Source organism: Onychomys torridus, chromosome 8 (assembly GCF_903995425.1).
Source record: "Onychomys torridus chromosome 8, mOncTor1.1, whole genome shotgun sequence".
NCBI lineage: Eukaryota > Metazoa > Chordata > Mammalia > Rodentia > Cricetidae > Onychomys > Onychomys torridus.
The window spans coordinates 83,862,427-83,888,461 of NC_050450.1; the positions used below are offsets into that span (position 1 = coordinate 83,862,427).

At 43.5% G+C, this 26,035-nt stretch overlaps 1 protein-coding gene across 1 annotated transcript in view; it reads left to right on the top strand.

Annotated features, from left to right (window-relative positions):
• Positions 1–1,287: 1,287 nt before the first annotated feature.
• The window catches only part of Znf652 (zinc finger protein 652), a 54,494-nt gene continuing 29,746 nt past the window's right edge, over positions 1,288–26,035 (top strand). Inside the window, exons 1-2 of the mRNA XM_036196526.1 lie at positions 1,288–1,684; positions 4,223–4,473. The gene's annotated coding sequence lies outside the window, so the exon portion shown is untranslated. The remainder of the gene's footprint in view (positions 1,685–4,222; positions 4,474–26,035) is intronic.

A 26,035-nucleotide genomic window follows, 5' to 3' on the forward strand; every position in this document is an offset into this window, starting at 1 on the left:
AGTTACAGAGAATCTGACAGTCACAGGTGCACAGACATGCATGCAGGCAAAACACACATACATACAAAGTAAAAGAAGTAAATATAAAAAATAATGGAAGGAGTTCCAACTAAGGTGTGGAGAACTTCCGGAAGTTTTGTTTCTGGTGGGAAAGGGTTATCCTGACCTAGGGGATGTAACCTTGGGTCTTCCCTATGGAGCCTTCACCTTGCCAAGCCGTTTCCTTTCCTTGTACTCTAAGCACTTTCTATTGCAGACACCCTCTTGGCTCTGAGCTTGGATAAATGCTACCTTGTTAGCTAATAGTACCATTAATTACGTTAATGATTAATAGCTAATTAGTCATAATGTGGTCATACTTCTTACAGTGGAGCCTTCCTTTCTTGCAGCAGTTCTGGGACTCCAGCATTCACACACACACACACACACACACACACACACACACACACACACACACACACAACTTCTCTATTCCTAACCACACAGGACAAGCGCAGCAATCCACTTTTTTTTTTTTGCTGACCATCACGGCAGTTTCTAAATCTCTCTAGTTGTTATCAGCTATCCCATTTATCTGGAGAATGGCTACTGCTTGTAAGTCTGTCGCTTCTTTTATTCCTGCCGTGCCACTCACTCTCTCTACTAACAAGGTGGCCAGCACTGTTTCAAAAGTTTTTTTTTTTTAACGTACTCCGTAAGTCAAAGACACGTACTTCCAAATCTCACGCGGACCCACTTTTCCACCTTCTCCCCCTTTTTCACTGTTTATCTTTCCCGATTTCGTGGGACGCCAAACACCCACCCCCCCCCCCCCGCCGCCCACAGATCCCTCACCTTCTGCATTCAGGCTTCCTTTTGGCAACCACGCCCCCCCTCCTACCCCCTCACCCCCCCCACGCACACCGCCCCCCCTCCGGAAGCGACGCGCATGCGCTGCCCACGCCTTACCTGGGCGCTCGGCAGTGGGCGGAGTGGGCGAGGGCCGGGGGTGGAGCAGGCAGGCAGCCGGCAGTTATGTGCGCGGCTGAGCGCTCACATTGTGGCAGGAGGGAGAAAAGGTGCGCCCAGGCCGAGCCGAGCGCCGCGCATGCGCGCCGACCCCACAGCCGGAGATGGGTGTGTGTGTGTGTGTGTGTGTGTGTGTGTGTGTGTGTGTGTGCGTGTGCGCGCGCGCGCGTGTGTATGTATCGGGGGGTGTGGTGGGGTGGGGGGGAGGTGTCGGGATCCCGACCGCGCGGGGAGGGGGGGGGGGGGGGGGGGGGCGCGAGCGCAGGGCCGCGGGCGCGGGCGCGGGCGCGCGCGCGCGCTCCCGCCGGCCTCCCTGCCCCGTCGCGCACACATCCCTTACAGCGCACACCGCCCCCCCCTCTCCCTCCCCCGCCGCCCGCCCCGCGCGCCGCCCGCCCCGCGGCCCCGCTCGGCCTCGCGCGCTCGGGAGGGAGTCGCGAGACGTCGGAGCGGCGGCCACGTAGCGCTGCGGCGGCGGCGGCGGCGGCGGCGGCGGCGGCGGCCGAGGCCGGGTCTGAGGAGCGGCCCAGAGAGCGCAGACGTTGGGCAGGGGGAGGGGCCGGCCCGGCGGGCGGTGGGGACTGGAGCGACGCGGCGCGGCGACAGGCCCCCGCCGCAGGGATGGGCCGCCGAGGCGGCGGAGGCGGCGGAGGCGGCGGCGGCGGCGGCGGCCCGGGTGAGTAGGGGTCCCTTCCCCGCGCTCTCGCCCCCCCACCCCCCGCCGCGGCCGCGGCGCCGTGGCAGCCGCGTTTCCTCTGCGCCTGACCCGGCTGGCGGGGCTGGCGGAGCCTGCGCTGAGGCAGCTGCGTGCGCTAGGCCGGAGCAGCCCCCATCTGGCGGGCAGGCCCCGGGCGCTGCAGGTCTGCGGCTCCCCGCTTAGCCCCGGGTCCCGGCGCCTTACCCCCGCCCCCTCCCTCCGGGACCCCAGCTCGGCTGCAGTGTTGCAGCGAGTGGGCTCGCTTCGAGGCCTGACGGGGTGGCGGGGGGTGCACGGGTTAGCGGGCGGAGGGGAGCGTTCTCCTGCCCTGCAGCTGGTGGCTTGCACCCACTACCTCCCCCGCCCTGCGGTTGCACCCAGACCTCCCGTCCTCTGGAGTATTGTGGCACCAGGAGATAACATGCATGTGATGTACACTCGCTACCGGCAGCACCACATTCAGCCCAGTGGGCGATGCAGACCTTTCTCCACCCCCACCTCGTCCTCCCCTCCAATCAGGCTCAACTGAAGAGTCCCAGATCGGAGACACCGAAGAGAGTGACACCCCTGTTACATCTCTACGAAACATGATCATGGTCGAGGGATGTCTCCGGTAGAAATGATAGATGTCCCTGCTTCGCCCCGAAGTCAGTCTTCCAAGATTTAAGATTCCCATATGCTGTTCTTTGAAGCTGGCCAGTCTTTGAGTACATATAGCTCATCCCTACCCCCAACAACAACATCACAAACACGCGCGAGCACACACATATGCACACGCACACTTGTGCACTTCCTGATTACAGAACGGCCCCTGTCATCGCGGATCCATTGTCAGAAATGGCTTGTGCCAATCAAAGGAATGTGCCTTTGGAGGAAGATGTTTTCCACAACCAAGCTACAGGATTTTCCTCTGTCAACCAGTCTTTGGTTGCCCTTGGGTCTTACCCATGTTTAAGCATCGTCATAGTGTTACCCTTATATGCTTCTCCAGCGCATTCTCAGTATCACCTGAGTGATGCTCCCCCACCCACCCCTACCCCCCAGTTAATTAGATACTTACTGCACACAGTCATTTCATTGATTTGTTGTTGTTCTTGTTGCAACGTTTAACATAACAAGCATAGCCTGTGTAAGTAGTGTAATCTTTTGGGATGAAGGTCGGTATACTTTTTTCCCGGAGGATGGTTGGGTCCGTATTGTTCTGAGAAAGGCAAAGAGCACATGCTTTGTTGACAGCATGTATGTTTGCTTAGGAAAGGAAAGCTTCCGTGGCTCGCTTGTGCGCTGTGGGCTGAAGGCAGTTGGTTGATGTTTCCCAGTGGGGCTGGTCTGTGATGGATATGTTGCCTTGTGTCAACGGCTTGCTTATTTATATCACCACTGTGCACGTGTGTTCACATCGATACTGTCCTTAGTATAAAAGATTCACCGCTAAATTTTTGTGATCCTAAACTCTTTACTGGGGCTGTGGAAGTCTTTCGGGCCTTCTTTGCAGTGAAATACATATATAGTTTTGTATGCAACTAAATAGTCATCTTGCAGCTGATCCTGGAACCTCAAGTTAAGATCTGTGCTATGCAAAAGTGAAAGCAGTTTTGAGTTTGTGTTTTGCTTCTCTTAAGCATTAGGTTTACTTTGGCTCTGGACTAAAGAGCAAAGGAGCTTTCGTATGCATCATTGTAGGGTTGTTTTTATTTTATTTGTATGCATATTTTACCTGCATCTATGTGTGAGTACCACATGTGTGCCTGATGCCCACAGAGGTCAGAAGAGGGTGAGAGAGGGTGGTGGAAATTCTGGAACTGGAGTTAGGGATGGTTCTGAGTCACCATGTGGGTGCTGGGAGTAGAACCTGGGTCCTTTGTAAGCAACAAGTGCTCTTAACTATTGAGCCTTCTCTCCGGATGGCTCGTCATTTCAACCAAGACACGTGTGTTCCAGCTTATGATAGTGCTGTGATAGGTAGTGATAGTAACCACAGTCCCGTCTCTAACAGCATACAGTTTCCACCTTAAAAAAATAATAATTAGGCTTCTGAGAGCATAAGGAATTCCTGGTATTAACTAGCATTTTGAAAAGAAAGAGAGGCTTGGAATCTTGCACGGAACCTGTTCTACACACCTGGAGAATAGCATTTATTCTAATAATTATTCCGTGTGCTCTGTGATGTTTAAAAGTATGCTGAGGTTGCATATGTTGCATTTTTATTACCTAATGTGCATGACTGAAGTGACTTTTATTACAGGTTATATTTTTTTGTTGGTGGCACGCCTGTAGTTTTTATCGTCTGAATTATTTGCCTATCCTAAACTCAAAGGACTTGAAAGTTTCAAATGTGTTACTTTTCTTTGTCAGTGATTGTAATGTTAGGGGAGGACCCCTGGAGTCTCAGGGAACAATGTGCTTGCTAGGTTTAATTTTGCAGCACCTATTCTAACCAGTGACTTCCCTAGTTAAACATCCACACACCATGGAGCCGCTGATCGGGGAACACTTAGGGCTGTCTCTGCTTGCCAGATTCAGAACGTGGAAGCTGGGAAACACTTGTGCAGCATAGCAGTGAGACATTGCCGGAGGAGTGATTGCAGCAGCTCACCCTCGTCAGGACCAACAGCTCGGTTTCCTCAACACTCCTCTTCAGACAGCCTTCCCTTAGGAGGTTTCAGACCAGCAGCTCCTCTCTGCAGCTGTTGCCTCAGGGTCTGCTTCCAGACACCCCGAGCAGTTTCCATTTGTGCTCTACGTTTGGGGAGTAAGCTTGTAGTAAGGTAAGAAAATAATTTTCAAGCCTTTAGGATGGATATATATATATATATATATATATATATATATATATATATATATACACTTTTGTATGAGTGTCTGTATTGTATATATACAGATAGAGATATAGATTAGTAGGGTACTGATGTGACTTTTCGATTTTACATGTCTGAAGCCTATTGAAGAAGTAAACTATAATGTGAACTACATCTCATAGGTTTTTTGATGATTTTACCAAAATTGAGAATAGATGCTTGAGTTTCTTTTCCCTTGTTTTAAAAAGTCAGTTGAAAGATCGCCAGAAAGGGGTGAGGACAGAGTGGATTGTCTTGAGTTTGAGCGAACAGTCTTTGAAACTAGTTCTTCTGAAGTAGGTAACTGCTTCTCCTTGGTAACTCCAGGGTTGTGTGCCACTGTTTTAGGTATGATGTTTTTCTTAGCTTTTGAGTGTGTTGACTTTGATGGGGATGAACTGGTCTTGTATTTGGTGATTTTAGCTAAAGGAAGAGTTCCTTGGAGCCAGGCAGACTAGGCTGACATTGCAGTCTTACTGTTTACTGGCCTTATGGTACTGGACAAATCACCTGATTCTTTCTGTCTCAGTTTCCTCGTCAGTACAATGAGATTTCTTGTGAGTGTTAGAGATAAAGTACACAAATTCCCAGCACTGTGCCTGCTATATGTGCAAGTCAGGAACTCAGTAAGTGGTGGGATTCGGAGCTTGTCAGCGAGAAACTAGAGTGGAGGTCGTTTTAACTTATGACAAGACTTAGAGTTTTGTATTTCTTTATGCTGATTTAGGGTGAAAAATTGCAAATATTTGACTTGGAGCCAGACTGACTTGAAGGTTCAACGTGATGATTAGAAAGTTGATTTGTTAGTATCAAACTTGGTAGAGACAATAAAACCCAGCTCTAAATCCTGCAACGTTACCTCATGGGCTGTGCTTGTTTTTAAGTCTCTTCAGACTTATCTAGTCAAAAGGGTGTTTTAGGACATTAACGTACCTCAGTGAGTTCTGTGTCCAGAATCGAATCACGTGCAAAGCCTTGTGCAAATTCTCGTGGTTAGTGCAAACCATGAAGGGTTTGGTAGAGTCAGTGGAGATGCCAGGTGCTTATTTTATTAATCTGTTTATTTATATGACAGTTATGCTTGACTTTAAAAATACTTGTGAATATTTTATGAGAATACTTGTGAGAATTCCTAATGCTCATCTGAATTTTTGATCATGAACTGTCAATAGGACTGTAGATTTGGATGCACTTTATACATTTTTGGTTTGGTGGAGGAAGAAATGAAAGGTAAGGTCTTGTACCTGTTAAATTTAATTAACAGTCTGCTTTTGATCTATAGATTGCTTGTGGAGCCTTGCTTATTAGTCAAAAAGGCAGTTTATGGTAAAATGTGGCATCTCATTTTCTTTTAAAGCTAGAGCTTGACTGCTTTGAAAAATAGGTTCAGCCTGGCAGTGGTAGTGCACCCCTTTAATCTCAGTGCTGGGGAGGCAGAGGCAGGTGGATCTCTGAGTTTGAGGCCAGCCTGGTCTACAGGGCAAGTTCCAGGCCAGCCAGGGCTACATAGAGAACCCCTGTCTCAAAAAACCAAAAAAAAAAAAAAGGAAAAATAGGTTCAGTTAAGATTATGTATGCAGTATTATTTGGTGCATACAACTTTTAAAATAGAATCACTTTGGCTACTGTAGAGTAAATTAACTGTCTTTTTTTTTTTTAATTTTTCAGTAGAGCATTGTGGTAAATCTGTGAGCCCACAATAGTTACCTAGAGATTTTTCAGATAAGGAAGACACATATCAGCAATTCGTTAGGCTTTACCTCAAGGGAATCTGCTAATCCTTACTTTATTTTATTATTGAGCTGCCTAGTGGCTTGCCTAGTGGTGGAATCAGTCACTGAATTATGATAAAGAGGGATTGGCAAACAGTGGTTGTTGACTTGCCATAGATTGTGCAGCACACTGAGAAAAAGTTACCCTGGGCCAGAGTATGTCATGGAAATAGCACTAATGCCGTGTGTACTGGGAATGAAAGAGCAAACAACATAGGATTGGGCACATGTTCTGGTCAGTTTGGCTGAATAAATTTTTTCTGGAAGGGATGCTTTCTTTTAACAAACAAACAAACATTACTTTTCCTGAGTCACTAAAATCAAATTGTTAGCAGAAAACTACTAGTCTTTAAGGCCCCGCACCCCTTTCACAAACCCGTGAATGGGTAGTGAGATTTTGGTCTTTACTGTGCATATGACATCAGAAAGCTAAGCCAAGACATAGTGTCAACCATGCAGAATATATTTTTAAGTGTATCTCTGCCTCTCAGCTTTGGAATTTAGACTCTTCTGGGATGGGCATTGGAACAGAACTCTTTACTTATACTGTGTGACCTACATGAGAAGACCTGAATGGCTTTTCTCTTTGGAGTGTATCATTCTAACACATTTAAAGTAGCTGGAGGGGCTGGAGAGGTGGCTCAGGGGTTAAGAGCACTGACTGCTCTTCAGAGGTCCTGAGTTCAATTCCCAGCAACTACATGGTGGCTCACAACCATCTGTAATGAGATCTGGCGCTCTCTTCTGGCCTGCAGGGACACATGCAGGCAGAACACTGTATACATAATAAACAAACAAATAAATAAGTAAGTCTTAAAAAAAATAAAGTAGCTGGAGGAGAGAGTGTGATCTCAAGTCTGTAGATAAATCTGTGTGATTGGGCAACTGGAATGGCTGAGGACTTTTCCTGTTATTAGAACATGATTGGAATTTGAAATTACCATGCTTGAAGGTTACTCATTGTAGAAAGCCTTATACTTTGTTTTTAAGATATAGAGTCATTTAAATTTAAAATTAATTAATCAAAAGTTCAGAAACCAGCCAGGAATGATGATGCAGGTCTTTAATCCCAGCACTCAGAAGGCAAAGGCAGGTGGATCTCTGTGTCTCAGAGTTCAAGGCCAGTTTGGTCTACCTAGCAAGCTCCAGGCCAGCCAGGCTGCATAGAGGCCCTGTTTTTAAAAAAAAAAAAAAAATTCAGAAACCATCTCAATGTCCACCAGTATAGAATTTATTGAATAAATTAGCATATATTTACATAGTAGGATAACATATATATTGCTGTGGAACACTCACTATTCAGTAATATTAATTTTGAAAGGCCAGAGGAAAATTAGTGTGGTGGTTTATGCTTGTAATTCCAGTGCTTGGGAGGCTGAGACAGGGGGATCAAGAGTTCAAGGCCAGTTTCAGTTACATAGCAGGTTTAACATCCTGGATTGCATGAGATACTGTCTCAAAAAACAGAAACAAAGCTAAAAGGCATAGATTAATGTTCTGGGAGTGCCACTGTTTATATTATGGGGATTTTTCCTATGTAAAAGTAAGTTTTTAAAAACTTAGTGGTTTTCCAAAAAAACTAATAATACTGGTTGTCTGTTGGGTTAAATTGAGTGATGGGGAACCTGAGTTGAAGGTTAGTAGTTCAGTATTTGGTTTTTGAGACAGGGTCTCTCTGTGTAGCTCTGCGCCTGTCCTGGAACTCACTCTGTAGACCAGGCTGGCCTCGAACTCACAGAGATCCACCTGCCTATGCCTCCCACGTGCTGTGATGAAGGATGTGTGCCACCACCTGCCGGCAGTATATACTTTTTTTTAAAGTAAGATTTTATTAAAGTGCATGCAGAAAAATAGAAAAATCATTACATTACAAAAAGTAGTTTGATTTTTTTTTCCCCTGTGTAATCAGTACCCAGAAGAGGAAGTCGATTTTTTTTTTTTTTTTTTTTTTTTTTTTTTTTTAAGAGACAGGGTCTCACCATGTAGCTCTATCTGGTCTGAGATCCTCCTGCTCCTGACTCCATGTACACCACCACACCAGGAGCATATATATATATATATATATATATATATATATATATATTATATATATATATATAATATATATATATATATATTTAAGATTTATTTATTATGTATACAGTATTCTGCCAGCATGTGTCCCTGCAGGCCAGAAGAGGGCATTACAAGTGATTGTGAGCCACCATGTGGGTGCTGGGAATTGAACTCAGGACCTCTGGAAGAGCAGTCGGTGCTCTTAACCACTGAGCCATCTCTCCAGCCCAGAAATATATTTTTTTAAATAAAAATTATTTTAGATTTGTTTATTTTACATGTATGAGTGTTTTGCCTGCATGTATGTAAGTGTACCACATCTATTCCTTGTGCCATGGAGGTCAGAAGAGGGCATCAGATTTCCTGTAACTGGAGTTATGGGTGGCTGTGAGCTACTGTGTGGGTGCTGGGAACCAAACCAGATCCTCTGCAGGAGCAGCACATGCTCTTGATCCCTGAGCCTGAGCCATTTCTCCAGCCCTGGACATGGATGTTTTTGTTTTTTATAAGCGCTTACTGTGTTGTCCAGGCTGGTTTTGAACTCTTCAGTTCAAATCTCCTTGCCTCAGCCTCCTGAGTAGCTGGTACTGCATGTGCTGCCGCTGTGACCAGCTGAGAAGGAGATAGATGGTTGACGTCTCAGAAGCCTCTCCTCTTTCCCACAGTACTCCCATTAAAGTACTTTTATTCTCAAATAAAGAGGGATTAAATATTATGGGAACTTGGGAGGCAGAGGCTTGTGGATCTCTGTGAGTTCGAGGTCAGCCTGGTCTGTAGCCTGAGTTCCAGGACAGCCAGGGCTACACAAGAAACAAACAAACAAATGTCATGAAAACAAATGAGAAATGCCATTCAGGCAATTACAGCTGAGGCAGCTGTGGAGGTGGACATTATGTAGTTCAGCTGTGGGGGAAGCTGAGGCAGAGGGATTGTTCAAGCCTACTCTGGGCAAATAAACCCTGTTTCAAAAAAATAAAAATAAAAAATTACAATGTCTGAAAGGTATCTTTCTGTAATTGCTAAGTATTTCTTTTACTATGTCATTTTATATATCAATATCACAGCTGGACATGGTAGTGCATGCCCATATTCCCAGCTCTTGGGAAACAGAGGCAGGAAGATGAGAAGTTCAAAGTCACCCTTCAGTACCTAGTTTGCGGCCATCTTGAAAGCCCTGTCTCAAAAAAAAAAAAAAAAAAAAGGCAGCCTCCATATTTCTCCATTTTAGTGATTAAAATATTTACTTAATGTAATTTTTATAAATACCCATGTAAAAGTATATTTTATAGTATAGCAAGTTCTAAATAAATAGCAATATAACAAAACCTTGCTTTGAATATTTTAGGATTTGTTAGACTTGTCAACCAGTTGGCTGAGGGAATGCAGTTGTCATAGATGCACACGAGTAAATCTTGAGGTGTTATTGTCCCCACATTTGATAGATGTTTTTCCTTTATTGTAGTAATGTTGCCCACCCCTGTCCCTTTGCTCAAACACAGAAACGATGAAAGTCTATAAATCTGTAAAGCAGAGTCTCATTTTGACTGCAGAGGACATTTGGCAATGTCTGGGAAGGGTTTTTTTTGTTTTTTTCTGGTTTGTTTTAGTTTTGGGGCTGGGGATAGAAATGTGTTCCTGGGTGCTGCTAACCCTCCAGGACACAGGACACATCACCACATCTCTGAACTAAATGTTTACAGTGCTCAGGCTGAGAAACCAGTGACAAGCTGACGCTGGGAGGCAAGTGACAGGGGTTTTTGGTGTTTTTTAAAAAATATATTTTATTTTATTTTTATGTGCATTTGTGTTTTTGCCATGGGTGTTGGGGTCCCCTGAAACTGGAGTTTCAGACAGGTGTGAGCTGCCATCTGGGTGCTGGAATTGAACTCAGATCCTCTGGAAGAAGAGTCAGCAGCTTAACCCCTGAGCCATCTCTCAGTTTTAACTTCAACTTTATTAGATTTAATACAGGAATGAAACTCATTTAATCTAGTTTAGATAAGAAATAAGGTAGGGCTGGGTTGTGGTGGTGCACGCCTTTAATCCCAGCACTCAGGAGGCAGAGGCAGGCCTGGTCAGGCAGTTTGGAAAAACTGCTGCTGAGGCTGGAAGAGTGTTAAGAGCCCAGCTGTTGAGAGCACCGGCTGCCCTTCGACAGGACCTGGGTTCAAGTCCCAGCACCCAGATGGTGGATCCTTAACTACCTATAACTCAAATCCCAGGGGATCTGATGCCCTCTTCTGGTCTCCACAAAGCACTGCATCTACTGGTGCACAGATATGCATGCAGGCAAAACACCCATCCACATTAAACAAAAATAAAGTTTAAAAAAAGAAAGAAAGAAAAAGAAAAACCACTGCCCTGTATGTTTCACAAAGAGCAACCTTTGAAATAGGGTTTCAACTGCTCACTAGATTAGAGGGAGTGGAAAACAAAGTGATAAAATCATCGTGTATATATAGACTTTGGAGATGGCTCAGTAGTTGAGAGCATTTACTACTCTAGCAGAAGACCTGAGTTTGGTTCTCAGTGTCCACACCAGTAGATCCACAACTGCCTGTAACTCTGGCTCCAGGGGTTCCAATGCCCTCTTCTGGTCCCCTCAGGCTCTTGTATACACCTGTACTCATAGTACCACATGGACATATATACAAATAATTTAAAATAATTTTTTAAAAAATTTATTTATTTATTATGCATACAGAAGAGGGCACCAGATCTCATTACAGATGGTTGTGAGCCACCATGTGGGTGCTGGGAATTGAACTCAGGACCTCTGGAAGAGCAGTTGGTGCTCTTAACCTCTGAGCCATCTCTCCAGCCCCAATTAAAAATAATTTTAAGAAATCATTATTTCTATGATCTTATCCTACAAAGTAGTAGTTCTTTCAATACCTGAAATTCCAAAAGGGGTTAAGGTTGAGTGCCATTTTGTATCACATTTAAATGGATGATCTATATACTTAATATTACTTAATATATACACACATCACACACACATACATTCCCATGCTGGATCCTGTTATGCTGGGTAAAACTGATATAAATAATGAACATATGGAAAGATTTTAAAAATTGTGTATGTGGAGTGGCATGCTGCTTTGCCTTGTTGCACATATGGAGGTCAGAGAACAACTTGGAGGAGTCTAAGTCAGTTCCACCATGTGGGCTCTGGGAATACAACTCAGGCCAGCAAGCTTATCGGCAAGCACTTTTACCTGATAAACTATCTTGCCAGCCCCCAGAAGATTTTTTTAAACTCTCTAGTATAATCTCCTTTAACACTGGTCCTGTTTAAACAGCAGTCTACATGTAAAATGGTTATAGAATAAAAACACAATGAGGAACCAGTAGTGAACATCTGTTTCTATAGAAAGCAGTCAATGAACTTAGATAATATTTCAGAGACAGCTACCAGACTGGGCAGTGTGTTGTACACCTGTAGCCCACACTCAGGAAGCTGAGGCAAGAAACTCAAGCTCACAGTGAACCTAGGTTACATGGAGACCCTATGCCAGAAAATAATAATAATCAGAACCTGGTCTTCCAGAGGACAAAATTCCAAATTACTTGGTTAGAGTAGTCTTTCATTTTTATACCCAAAATTGTATATTCTGTGTATTTATAAATATTTATAAATGTTTATTTAACAAACTTACATAGCATTTACTAGTTAATCATCTTAGAACCTTTTCAAGTATTATTGTATCATCATATTATATCAATTATTATCATTCTCATTTGTCCAGCAGGTCAGTTGTTAATGTTCCAAGTTGACTGTTTTTTGTGGTTGTTGTTTTGGTTTTCCAAGACAGGGTTTCCCTGTGTAGCCCTGGCTGTCCTGGATCTCACTCTGTAGACCAGGCTGGCCTCGAACTCACAGAGATCCGCCTGCCTCTGCCTACCAAGTGCTGGGATTAAAGGCATGCACTGCCACTACCTGACTCCAAGTTGGCTTTTTTTGCATTGATAAAAGAACTTTGAAACTATTTTAACTTCACCAATTGAAAAAGTAATTTAAAGTTTGAATCCCACAAATATTTCTGGCTTTTAGAAACCTGCGAATGTCAGTATACTTGTGTAGCTATACCACCACAATCAAGGTACAGTATAATTCCCACCAGTCCCTTTGAATCATCCCCTCACCCCCCACCCCAACCTAATCCCCTATCTCTGTAGCTTTGTCTTCTGGAAAAGATCATAGAGATAGGATCATACAACATGTAACCTATAAAGATGACTTCTTGCATGCAATGTCTTTGAGGTGTATCCAAGTTTCTGTGCACATCAGTAGTTTGTTGGGTTTTATCTTCAGGTAATAAGCCCATTGTTGAGTGTACATTAATTGTTTACCACTCATCATTTGAAGACACTTGGATTATCCCAGTTGTGTGTGGACAGAGCCACTATGACTTCACAGCAGGTTTGGGGTCACATGATGTACATGTTACCACTAGAAAAAGCCGCTGACCTGTCGCTAGCGCTGTCATTTGTGTGTTTTGGAGCAGCTCTTGGTGTGGGGTCTACTCTGGCTTTGAACTCGGGTTCCTCCTGCTTTAGCCCTCAAGTACTGAGATTGTACCACCACACCTGGCTTTCCTGAATTTTCATTTTCTTTCATTTGAGACAGGCTTTCACTGTGAGGCACTGGCTAGCCTGGAACTCTCTTATAAAACTGAGCTGGGCTGGAACTCCTGGCTACCCTCCTGCTTTTTCTTCCCCGCAGCTGATGCTGGCAGTGTAGGTGTGAACCACAAGGTCTGTCTCTTGGTTTTTTAATTTTTATTTAAATTTAAGTTTAACCATCATTGCATGCATATGATGTCTGTGTGTGAGAGAGAATATGGTGGGCTGGAGAGATGGCTCAGAGGTTAAGAGCACCGACTGCTCTTCCAGAGGTCCTGAGTGCAATTCCCAGCAACCACATGGTGCCTCACAACCATCTGTAATGAGATCTGGCGCCCTTTTTAAGAGAGAGAGAGAATGAATATGAATGTGGTGCTACAGAAGTGGAGACAGGAAGGTCCCAGGGACTCACTGGCTTAGCTGTAGGCTTCAGACTCAGTGAGAGTATAATCATGGTGTTGCATAATGGAACTGCATGAAACTGATCAAATAAGCCCAATCCATCTCACAGGGACCCCAATTTGTATCCTCCAAAAGCATGATTTCCTTCTCACATATTCTGAATCCCTTTTTTTTCACATGGACCTAATCTGGTTCAGTCAGTATATATCTATATCATAAATGCAGATGGTTTTGTAGCATTTCTGTATCAGTATGGTTCATGTTGTTGTTGTTTAAACTTTTTGTTACAATAGATAATGCTGTAAGGACATCCCCCTCACATGTCTTTACACACTGGTAGTGGTGAATTCTTCCCTGCCTTGCTCCAAAAGCAGGCACACCTCAAAATTAGGAAAAGTGCTGAACTGCACCCGGGCAGGTTGTTCCAGATTCACAGTGTCATGAGCTGTAGGCAGCAGTGCTGGTTAATGCCAGACATCAGTCAGGTTATCTTGGCATTAGTCACTTGGGGACTTTAACCACAAAACGTATTTATACGTGTTTGTACATGGATTCTGGTGAAAACCAAGCCCGTTTGCTCATTGATAGTCTTTACCAAATAAACTGAGACTCTGCATTCCCAGTGCAAGGTGGAGGCTGGGAGAGGCAGCGGGACAACAGAAAACCAAGAGTGTCTCTTCTGAGAGAAGCGAGCAGAGTAGATTCCTCCCCACCCCTCTCGGCTGAGTAAATCTTTCAAGGTGATTATAATTCAATATATGCAATTGTAGTAAGTTCTTTTTGGTGTATTTAAAGATTTTATGTTTCAGAAAAGTTGCAAAGAATTACCCACCTCTAATCCCAGCACTCAGGAGGCTGATGAGTTAGAGGACAGCTTGGGCTACTTAGTGACCCTGTCTCAAGGAGAGAGAGGTGGGGGTTGGAGGAAGGATCGAGGGAGAGCAAAGGAAGGAAGAAAAAGGTTGGAAAAAGCCACCTGCACTTTATTCAGTTTCTCTATTGATAAAGTCTTATGTAACAGTGTTTCTCAGAATTAAGAAACTGACTTTATTCCTTTTAACTAGATTTCAGAGTTCAGATTTCACTAGTTTTCAGCATACATACTTTTTCCATTTGAAAACAAATTAAACTTTTAAACATTAAATGCTTGAACCTTGTCATAGATTAATTTTATTTATAACCTTCATTGTATACATATGTGTTACATATAATTATATGATTCTCTGTTCAAACAAATGTTATTTTCAACATCAATATCTCAAAAATTATCTTTTAATATTCATAGACAGTTCTGCTCAGGGCAATTTTAAGGTAGGGCTAAAGAACTTTCTCCACCCTTGTGTTCTTGCAGAAACAGGATTTATAATCACCTGTGAGTGTGGTTCATGCACAGGGCTGCCTTTCCCAGTGTAGTCAGGAGCACATCTCCAAGAGCACAGAGAAAAAGGCCACTTGGGTTTACCAGGAGGTTGACCTAATTGAGAAAGGTAGTCAAGAGTCTCTTATGTAGGCACTTTCATTGTTAGTTAAGCATTTAAATATCTTGTGGGTTGTTTTGTTCTTAGAACTAGGGACTGAACCAGGGCCTTGTGGATTCTAGGTAAGTGCCTCTCTCACTCCCGGCCCTCTCTGGTGGTGCTAGCCTTGAGGCAGAATACCCTTGTCTATATTATATGTATGTATGTATGTATGTATGTATGTATGTATGTATGTATGTATAAAGCACTCAGTATTTCAATGCATGGAACCCCTGCTGAGGCTCACTGCTGCCACTCATCCAGACTCATGAATTTGAATCATTCCATTAAGCAGATGAGTTTATGGCAAGAAGGAAGGAACTGCTAATATCAAGTAGATATGGCATTTTAAAATTATATTTTTATTTGTTTTTTGGTTTTTCAAGACAGGGTTTTTGGAGCTTGTCCTGGACTAGCTCTGTAGCCCAGGCTGGCCTCGAACTCACAGAGATCTACCTGTCTCTGCCTCCCGAGTGCTGGGATTACAGGTGTGCGCCACCACCGCCTGGTTCAGATATGGATTTTTAAAAATAATTAATTTTTGGGCAGGAGAGATGGCTCAGAGGTTGAGAGCACTGGCTGCTCTTCCAGAAGACCTGGGTTCAATTCCTAGCACCCACATGGCAGCTCACAACTGTCTTTAACTCCAGTTCCAGGGGACCTGACACTAATGTACATAAAATAAAGTTAAATAAATTACATTTTAAAAGTATGAAAAATTTTAAAAATTAATTTTTATTTTATATGTGTGGATTATTCTTATTCTTATTCATTAATTCATTAATTTGAGACAAGGTCTTACTATGTAGTTCTGGCTGACCTGGAACTCACTCTTTAAACCAAGCTGGCTTCAAACTCATAGAGAGCCCCCTGCCTCTGCCTCCCAAATTCTGGGAGATTAAAGGTACTGCATGAGCTGGATAGTTGTGGCCCACTTTTAATCCCAGCACTTGGGAGGCAAAGGTAGGTGGATTTCTGAGTTCTAGGGCAGCCAGGGACACAGAGAAACTGTCTCGAAAAAACCAAAACAAAATAAAAAAGGGGGGGGGGCTGTATGCATGTGTTGCCTACATGTATGTCTGTATACCATGTAGGTGGCATTACAGGTGATCGGAAGCTGCCGTGTGAGATCTGGGAATTGAACTCATGTCCTCTAGAAGAGCAGCAAGTGCTCTTAACTGCTGAGGATTCACTCCAGCTCCATTGATTATTTTAAAAAACAGGCTTTCAGTTAGCCCAAGTTGGTCTTAACTCCTTGTGTAGCCCAAACTGAGAGTGAGCTTCTTATCGTCCTGACCTCACCTCCCCAGTGCTGAGGTTACAGGCTGCAGCACCGCTCAGAGGCTCTGCTTGCTAGGCAAGTGCTCTACCAACTGAGCTCCAGCACCAGACCCAATGTTTTAGGGAAAAAACTTCTTAAGCATTCTAGGAAACAATAACATAGGGACAACTTTGCAGTCCCATTAAAAAAGTGGAGGGGGGTGGACAGTAAATCTAAAGTAAGTACATTTTCCATTTTTGGAGTCAAATAGCAGAAAACAGGTGTGGCGGTTGTCACATACGTCATTGAGACTAATGGGCTAAGTGAAGTCCTGGTTTTGTGTGTGTGTTGTGAGTGCCTGGGGCAGAGCAGAGCATTGGGTGTCTTGGAGCATGTGTTTCCCTTAAAGAACTCACAGTGGGAGAGCGGGGTTAGAGAAAATCATTGTCATTGGATGCTGACTCTACAGTGCTGAGGTGAGCTCTGTTATGAACACGTAGGAAGTGAGGGTCTGCTCTGTCTGCTCTTTCCAGAGGGCAGGAAGCTCCTCTGGAGCTGGTCATGAAAAGCCTCCAGGAGAAGGTGCCGTGGAGCTAGGATTGGAAGACTGGTTAGGACTTTGTGACAGAGGCAGGGTGGCAGAGGAAAGAATGACATGCTCACTCTTCACTTTGGGCTTCGTTGTAATAAGTAGTTTTTCTCTATTATCAAGTTTTAGTGCCCCATCTGTTTCTAAATTATGATGTTTGGGGGCTCTCAAATTTAGTAATACTGGCCAGGTGGTGGCGGTGGCACACTCCTTTAAATCTCAACACTCAGGAGGCAGAGGCAGGTGGATCTCGGAGTTCCAGGCCAGCCTGGGCTACACAGAGGAAACCCTGTCTCAAAACTGTCATCCTCTTACTCTCCAAAAAGAGACGTAATACTGCTTTGGGGGAAAAACATTGTAATCCTAGCACTCAAGAGGCTGAGGCAGGAGGATTGTGACTTTGCTTAAAAAAACAGCAAAACAAAAACCCCTAAACAACAACAAAACAAAATAAAACAAGCAAACAAAGAGATCAAACAAAGATATAAACTCTTATTACAGAAAAATTCTCACGTATAAACAAGTAAACAGGGAAGCTCATGTCTGTAATCCCAGCACTCAGGAGTGGAGGTAGCAGCATCCAGAAGATCCCCACAAGTTCAAGGCCAGACTGGAGTCAGGTCATCTTTCCTAAAAGAATGAGGGGGGGGGAAGGAAGGGAGAAGGGAGTAAAGGGAATCTGTCCATCTAGCCAGTCTCAGCCTCACTTACCCGTGTAGGAGTGTTTGCTTACGACTGTTGACGTTCATTACACTCCCTGTCGTTAACTTGGAGGAGCAAATTCAGGTATTATCTGTCTAACAACTTAAGAACTCTTTTACAAAGTTTAGTTGATAGCATATTTGCCTGGTGTGCTTGAAGCCCTGAGTTTGATATTCAGCACCACATGAAACAGCCTAGTAGCATATGTGTAATCCTGGTATTCAGGAAGTAGAGGCAGGAGGATCAGAAGTTCAAGGTCTTCCTTAGATACTTAGTGAGCTGTAGGCCATCCTGGGCTATAGGAGACTCTGACTCCAAAAAGCAGAAATACAACTACCATTATTGTTAAGCTCAAAAACAAACTTTCTGATGATCTTTAATCCTGTGAGGAAGAAGCAGTCAGATCTCTGAGTTTGAGACCAGCCTGATCTATGTAGAGAGTTCCAGGCCAACAGAGTAACATGGTGATACTGTCTCAAAATAAAAAAGCAGCCCCAGGAGGAGGGGGCACTGCAGGTGGGTTAATCCATTTAAGTCCCTTTAGGTCTCTAGACTGGTTGACTCTGATCCTTCACCTTACTGCACCTTTACAGTTCTTTTGTTGAAGAATCCAGTCATTTGCTGTACAGTTTCCTATAGCCTGAATTTCGCTGATTGCATCCATTTGATGTCATGTGACATACTCCTCAATTCCTTTTATGGCCCACAATTTGGTTTTAGCTCTCCATGCTTGATCAGATTACAGTTCAATTCTTGCCTGCCATTGGGGAAGATTATTTAATAGGCAATAGCATGCAATTCTAGCAGAAAACATTGTTTCTTTCTTTCTTTTTTTTTTTTTTAAGATTTATTTATTTATTATGTACACAGAAGAGGGCACCAGATCTCATTACAGATGGTTGTGAGCCACCATGTAGGTGCTGGGAATTGAACTCAGGACCTCTGGAAGAGCAGTCGGTGCTCTTAACCACTGAGCCGTCTCTCCAGCCCCTACATTGTTTCTTTCTTGGTATTGTTATCCAGCCCTTGATTAAAATTGCCTAGGTATTCATTCATCAGGAGTTGCAGAACAATATGAAGTTGTATAATTCATTGATTAGAGAATACTAACAAATTTCTCCCTTTCCGGCGGTGATGTCCTCCCTACAAGAATATCCCTCTCCAGAAGGAGAAGAGGAAGCACAAGAAGAGGCGCCTGGTGCAGAACCCCAGTTCCTGCTTTATGGATGTGAAATGCCCAGGGTGCTGTAAAAGCCCCATGGTCTTTAGCTGTGCACAGATCCCGTGGGCTTGTGTGTTGGCTGCTCCCCTGGGCTCTGTCAGCCCCCAGGGAAGAGTGCGGCTGACAGAAGGCTGCTCCAGGAGGAGGCAGCACCGAAAGCATAGTGTGAGATGGGGGAGCCGTCCCCAGAGACACACTTTGGATTAAAAACCCTAGTCGGGTGTACTAGCTCACTCTGTAAGCCCAGAAGAGAAAGGCTGAAATGGGACAAGTTTGAGGCCAGCCTGGGCTACATAGCAAGACCTTCTCTCTAAATTAATTGAGGATATTCATTTATTTCCAAACTTCACATAACAGCATCCATTCTGGATAGTACTTAGAAATTCCACATTGCTTTTTTTTTTTAAACCAGAGCTGAGGATCGAACCCAGGGCCTTACGCTTGCTAGGCAAGCGCTCTACTGCTTAGCTAAATCCCCAACCCCGAAATTTGATTTCTTAAGAGAAATGCCTGTTTCCAAAAAGAGCTGTGTGCCTCAAGGTTTTATTTATAATATGTAAAGTTTTGAGCTTTAAAAGTTATTAAACCTATCCAGGTGGTAGTGGTGCATTCCTTTAATCTCAGCACTTTTATTTATTTTATTTATTCACATGTGGTGGTAGAGATTGATTGTGTTTGCTTGTGTGTGTATATACATACATGTGGAGGACAGATGTCAACCTTGGGTGTCATTCCTCATGAGCCATTTACCTAATATTTTGAGACAGTGTCTCACTGGGACCCAGCACTTGTTGATCATTAGGTTAGCTGGCTGGCCAGTCAGCTCCAGAGACCATCCTGGCTCTGCCTCTTTAGTATTGAAATTATAAACAGGCACCAGCTCTTTTTGTTTGTTTATTTTTGTTTTTTGTTTTTTTTCAGACTTTTTTTCAGGGCTTCTATGTAACAGCTCTGGCTGTCCTGGAACTTGCTTTGTGGACCAGGCTGGCCTTGAACTCACAGAGATCTACCTGGCTCTGCCTCCCAGGTGCTAAACTAAATGTTAGCACTACCACTGGCTTCTTACACAGGTGCTGGGGATTGAACTCGGGTCTCCATGCTTTACCAACTGAGCTGTTACCTAAGTCCCCACAGACTTTATTCTTGATTCTAGCAAAGGTTTGATTTCATTACGTAATTGTGTGTGTGTGTGTGTGTGTATGTATGTGTCTATATACACACATACATATAGCAATTTATCTAAAATAATGTATGTAATTTGAGAAATCTCATACAAAATTAGTTGTTCTGTTTTCGCCTAACATGGTCCAGACCCTGGGTTTGTTCCCCAGTACCACATCCATATAGACAGAAAGAAAAGAAAAAGGAGCTGGGTGGTGGTGGCGCACGCCATTAATCCCAGCACTGTGGGGGTGGGGTGGGGCAGAGGCAGGGGTATCTCTTGTGAGTTTGAGGCTAGCCTGGTCTACAAAGCAAGTTCCAGGAAAGGCGCAAAGCTACACAAAGAAACCCTGTCTCAAAAAAAAGAAGAAGAAGAAGAAGGAAAGAAAATCTCAAATAAAATAAAAACTGAAGTTAAAGATAAGCATGATAATCCAGCATGGTGGCACATGTTATCCAGCATTCAAAAGGTGGAGCCAGGTAGATTAAGTTCAAGCTCAGCCTTGACTACATAGTGAGTTCAGAGTCACCCTTGCCTACAAAGAGACCTTGTTTAAATAAGGAAATAGGTAGGTAGGTAGGTAGGTGAGTAATTATGAGCATAGTGATGCATATCTGTGACCCAGAACATGGAAACTGAGGCAGGAAGCTGTGACTTTGAGACTAGTCTTGGCCACATAGTAAGTGACGCCAGTTTGGGCTATGAAATAAAAATTTGTCTTTTAATTTTTTGTTTGTTTGTTTAAAGAGCTGGAGAAATGGCTCAGTGGTTAAGAGTATTTGTTGCTCTTATAGAGGACCCAGGTTCAGTTATTAATACTTGCATGGTGGCTCACAACCTATCTGTAACTCTATTTCCAGAAGATCTGATGCCCTTTTCTGACCTCCTTAGGCACTAGGCATGCATGCAGTGCACATACATGCAGGCTAAACACTCATACACCTACAATAAAACCATTCTTTTTTTAATTGTTATTTTTAGTATGCATTGATGTTTTTTTGTTTTGCTTAAGCAACTGCTTCCTGGGTGCTGGGATTAATACTTATGTTTGATTCCAGCCCCCACATTAGGTAACTCCAGTTCTAGGAGATCTGCCACTCTCTTCTGGCCTCTATGGACACTGTACACATGTGATACACATACATACATACAGGCAAACCACCCACATATAGAAAATAAAATAAATCTTGCTAAAGGGTGGTGACGCATGCCTTTAATTCCTGCACCTGGAAGTAGAGTCGGGTGGATTTTTTTCTGTGAGTTTGAGGCCAGCCTGGTCTACAGAGCAAGTTCCAGGACAGCCAGGACTACACAAAGGAACCCTGTCTAAAAAAAAAAAAAAAAAAAGGAAGGAAGGAAAAGAAATCTTAAACAATAGTTACTGTGGGAGAAACAGGCATTAACAAGTAGAGCAGTGAGGACAAAGGGCTAGCCTGAGACCAAGGGTCTTGGCTGTTACGCTCATTAGATACATGATAAATGTTCATGAAATCACTGTTCTAAAGCTTGGTAGACATTTTCAGTGGTTGTTATACTTAAATTATATTTGTGGTTTTTTGTCTTACGAACACTTGTATCTAAATGATCTTAGATATTGGATCTGAAGGTTGTGAAGAATTCATTTATTTTTGTAAGGTTAGGATGAGGATGAGTTGTTTTGCTTACTGTAGAAACAATGCTGTTTGCTGTAAAGAAATGAAAAAAAGAAAAATGAGAAGACCAGCCAGAGAGGGCTTAGTGGGAGACACCTCAAAGCCTTAGGGACCTGAGTTTAATCCCCAGAGCCTGTAAAGGAGTAAACTGACCGCACACACTTGTCCCCTGACTTGTACATCCACATATACATTTCTTGAACACACAATAATAATAAAATTTTTAAAAGAAATGTGGCCAGGTGGTGGTGGCGGCACACGCCTGTAATCCCAGCACTCGGGAGGCAGAGGCGGGTAGATCTCTGTGAGTTCAAAGCCAGCCTGGTCTACAAAGCAAGTTCCAGGACAGGCTCCAAAGCTACAGAGAAACCCTGTCTCAAAAAAACAAAACAAAAAACAAAAAACAAAAGTGAAAACTAGGGGCTGGAAAGTTATCTCAGCATTTGTGAACATTTTTCTATACAAGCATGAGACTCTGAGTTCAAATTTCCCAGCACCCCTGTAAGAAGCCAAGTGTGTTGGAGCATACCTGTAACCCCAGTGCTGGGGGTGGGGTGGGGCAGGTGGATCCTGGGTTTGCTGGCTGTCAGTCTGACTCCAGATTATTCTCAGGAATAAGGTGGAGAGTAATGAACAGGACATCCAACATTTTCTTTTGGCTATCTGTACACAGACACACCTCACGTACACCATACATACACACACACACACACACACACACACACACACACACACACACAAACACCACATACACTACACAAAATTAAATTTAAATGAATAAAATCTAGATACCCTCATCATTACTTCTCAGTTCCATTTTTAAAAACAGGAAGGGAAAAGGTCATGCGTGCCTAGTTGGGTTTTACCTTTGGGGAGAACAGGCACCATAGTTACATACAGGACAAGGGTTTGCACTCTCAAAGCCCCCTGACTCATGGTTAGCCAGTGGGTCTTCATCTCCTTAGTCCATGAAGGATAATTACTTGACAGGAACTTTGTGGGATTTAGAGCAATGTATGTGGGCTTTTTTGGTTTTTGGTTTCTTGAGACAGGGTCTCTATGTAGTCCTGGCCATCCTGGAACTCACTGTGTAGACCAGGCTGGCCTTGAACTCACAGGTTGTCTTGCCTCTGTTTCCCAAGTGCTGGGATTAAAGGCGTGTGCCACCTTAGATCAGTGTGTTTTTAAGGAGTGAGGTCAGGGAAGGAGTGATTCCTTTAGCCATGTTTCTACAGTCAGAACTTTCATCACCTACTCTACCTGTATTTCTTGAAGATGTTACAAAAGGCAGTGATAGAAAATTCCCAGGGGCTAGAGAGATGGCTCAGCAGAGGACCTGTGACTCTTCCAGAGGACCTGAATATCAGTTCTCAGTATCCACATCAGGTGGCTCACCAATGCCTATAACTCCATCTCCAGGAAATCCAAGGGTACGTGCACACATGAAGCATTCTAATTCATACTCTTTTCTCTCCATCCATCCATCCATCCATCCATCCATCCACCTCTGTCTCTCTCATGCACATTTAAAATTTGTTTTTTAATGTGTATGCATATTTTGTCTGCATATATGTAAGGACCATATGCATGCCTGGTGCCTGCAGAGACCAGAAGAGGGTATCAGATAGATCCCTTGGAGCTGGAGTTAACAGACCGTTATGAGTTGCCTTGTGGGTGTTGGGAATCAAATCCAGGGATCTGAAAGAGCAGCCAGTGCTCTTAACTGCTCAGGATTATTTTCAGCCATATATATATATTTTTTTTAATTTATTTTTATTTTTTATTTTTTTGCCAGAGCTGAGGAACGAACCCAGGGCCTTGTGCTTGCTAGGCAAGCACTCTACCACTGAGCTAAATCCCCAGCCCATATATATATATATATATATATTTTTTTTTTTTTTTTTTTTTTTAAAGAGGAAATTCTCATGGTTTGAGCTACTATAAGAATTCTTGGGCTGGAGAGATGGCTCAGCGGTTAAGAGCACTGGCTGTTCTTCCAGAGGTCCTGAGTTCAATTCCCAGCAACCACATGATGGCTCATAACCATCCGCAATGAGATAATGGTGCCCTCTTCTTGCCTGCAAGCATGTCATGTAGGCAGAACACTGTATACATAATAAATAAATAAATAAATCTTTTTTTAAAAATAGAATTCTTTGGTTTCAGGAAGATAACTATATTTAAAGATATTACAGCAAAAATTCTCATTACTTAAGGTTTGTTATTATTATTATTATTATTATTATTATTATTAATGAAGACAGCAAGGTGTGGTAACACATTCCTATGTGTTCACATCATTGCTTTTATGTTTGGCCATGAACTGGGTTGTTATGACAAAGCAACTTTAAAACAAAGAAAAGTGGTCCTGTGAGATGGCTTAGCCAGTAAAGGTGCCACCAAACCAGATGACTTATGTTGTATCCCTCTGGCAACTTGTCCTTGCCACATGCCAGCCATGGCATACACGCAAGTGCACACTACATGAAATAAATGAAAAGGTAAAAACAGTTTTTAAAAAGTAAAGTATTCAGCTAGGAGGTGGTGGTGCATACCTTTAATCCCAGAGCTTGGGAGGCAGAGGCAGGCAGGTCCCCATGAGTTCGAGAACAGCCTGGCCTACAGAGCAAGTTCCAGGACAGCCAGGGCTACACAGAGAAACCCTATCTCGAAAAACAAAACAAACAAATGAAAAACAGGGTCTGAAGATATGGCTCATCAGTTAAGAGCACTGACTGTTTTTCCAGAAGACCGGTATTCAATTTTCAGCATGCACATGGCAGCTCACAACCATCTGTAACTCAATTTCCAGGGGATCTGATGCTGTCTTCTAAGGACTGGAGATTGGGGCAGCCATCCCCCTCTTTCCTTTTGAGAGAGCCTTGGCTGACTTGTAACTCACTATGCAGATCAAGTTGGCCTCGATTTTTAAACATCTGCCTGCCTCTGCCTCCTGAGGGGATTATAGACGTCCATCATGCCCAGCTTCTGGGCTCCACCTACATCAGGCACACACATGGTAAACAGACATATATGGAGATATAAGGTCCACCATATAAAGACACACACACACAGGCAATGTGGAAAAAACTTTATATGTTCAAATATCAGGTTTTCTGGCTGAAGTTAGTCATGAGCAGTTGTGAATAAAGCAAGAATAATTCTGTATACCGAAAAGAATTTACACGCCCCCCTCCCCATACATGCACATGTCTAAGAAAATCATTATGTCATCACAAGTCCTGCTGTTAGCCTCAATTTCAGTGTTAGGTCAAGAATAATGAACAGAGGCTTTTTTTCCCCAGACAGGAAGCTTGAGCCAAGTGTGCTGCTGGCCCTCTGCTTTACCTGTTATCTGACATGTAATGAAGGAAATCTTGCTCGAAAGTCACAGCTCTCTTGAGGACAGCAGATGCTCCACTCAGAACGAAACTAGGTTACTGCTTCTGCAACATGCGGTGGTTTGCATCAAAAGCTGTCTTGGTCTTGACTTTGAGATTATCCCTTCTCTTTGAAGTGGTCATATTTTAATTTTAAAGTCTGTCTCAGTGACTGTTCTATTGCTGTGCAGAGACACCATGACCATGGCAACTCTTATAAAGGAAAGCATTCAATTTGGGGCTCGCTTATAGTTTCAGAAGTTTAGTCCAGTGTCATCTTGGGGGGAAGTGTGGTGGCATTCAGGCAGCTAATGGAGCAGTAGCTGAGAGCTACACCCTGATCCATATGCAGAGAGAGGTAGAGCCACACTTGGACTGGCTTGGGCTTCTGAGACGTCCAAGCCCACTCCCAGTGACATATTTCCTCCAATAAGGCCAGACCCACTCCCAACAAGGCCACACCTCTAATCCTTCTAATCCTTTCAAATAGCTCCACTCCCTGGTGACGTAGCATTCACATATAGGAGCCTGTGGGAGCATTCTCCTTCAGACTCCCACACTCTACTCCCTGGCTCCGTAGGCTTGTAGAAATGATCCAGGAACTGGATACCATCTTGCACACATGTTGGGAACTGGGCAAAGAACAGAGCATGTTTAAGTTAGCGTGGCAGAAAAGTGGGGTAAAGTGAGTCTTGAATTTTATCACTAAACCAGAATTGAACATATCATAATTCAAAAATGCATTCAGTCCAACTTCAAAAGTCATTATAGTCTATCACAGAGTGGTTTTAAATTTTAGAATTTTTCAAATTTTTGTTTTGTTTTTTGAGACAAAGTCTCTATGTAGTTCTGGCTGAGGGGTGAGACTCATGTGGTTGTTGAACAAAAGTTTTGTCATAATAAAGTTGAAAATTCTGAAGTCATTATAAACAGAGGCAGTCAGTACACACATAGCTTTGATTTTTCCCTGACTCGGGGACTTGTCTGTCCACCTGACTACTTGACAGTTCTCCAGAAGTGTCCTTCCTTCCCTTCTGGGTGCCAGCTGCTTGCTGTTGAAATGGCCAAGTTCATGAAACTCTGGGCCTGGCTCGCCACTCTTGATGCAAAGCTGTCATCATGAGGAACATTGATGATGGCACCTCAGACCATC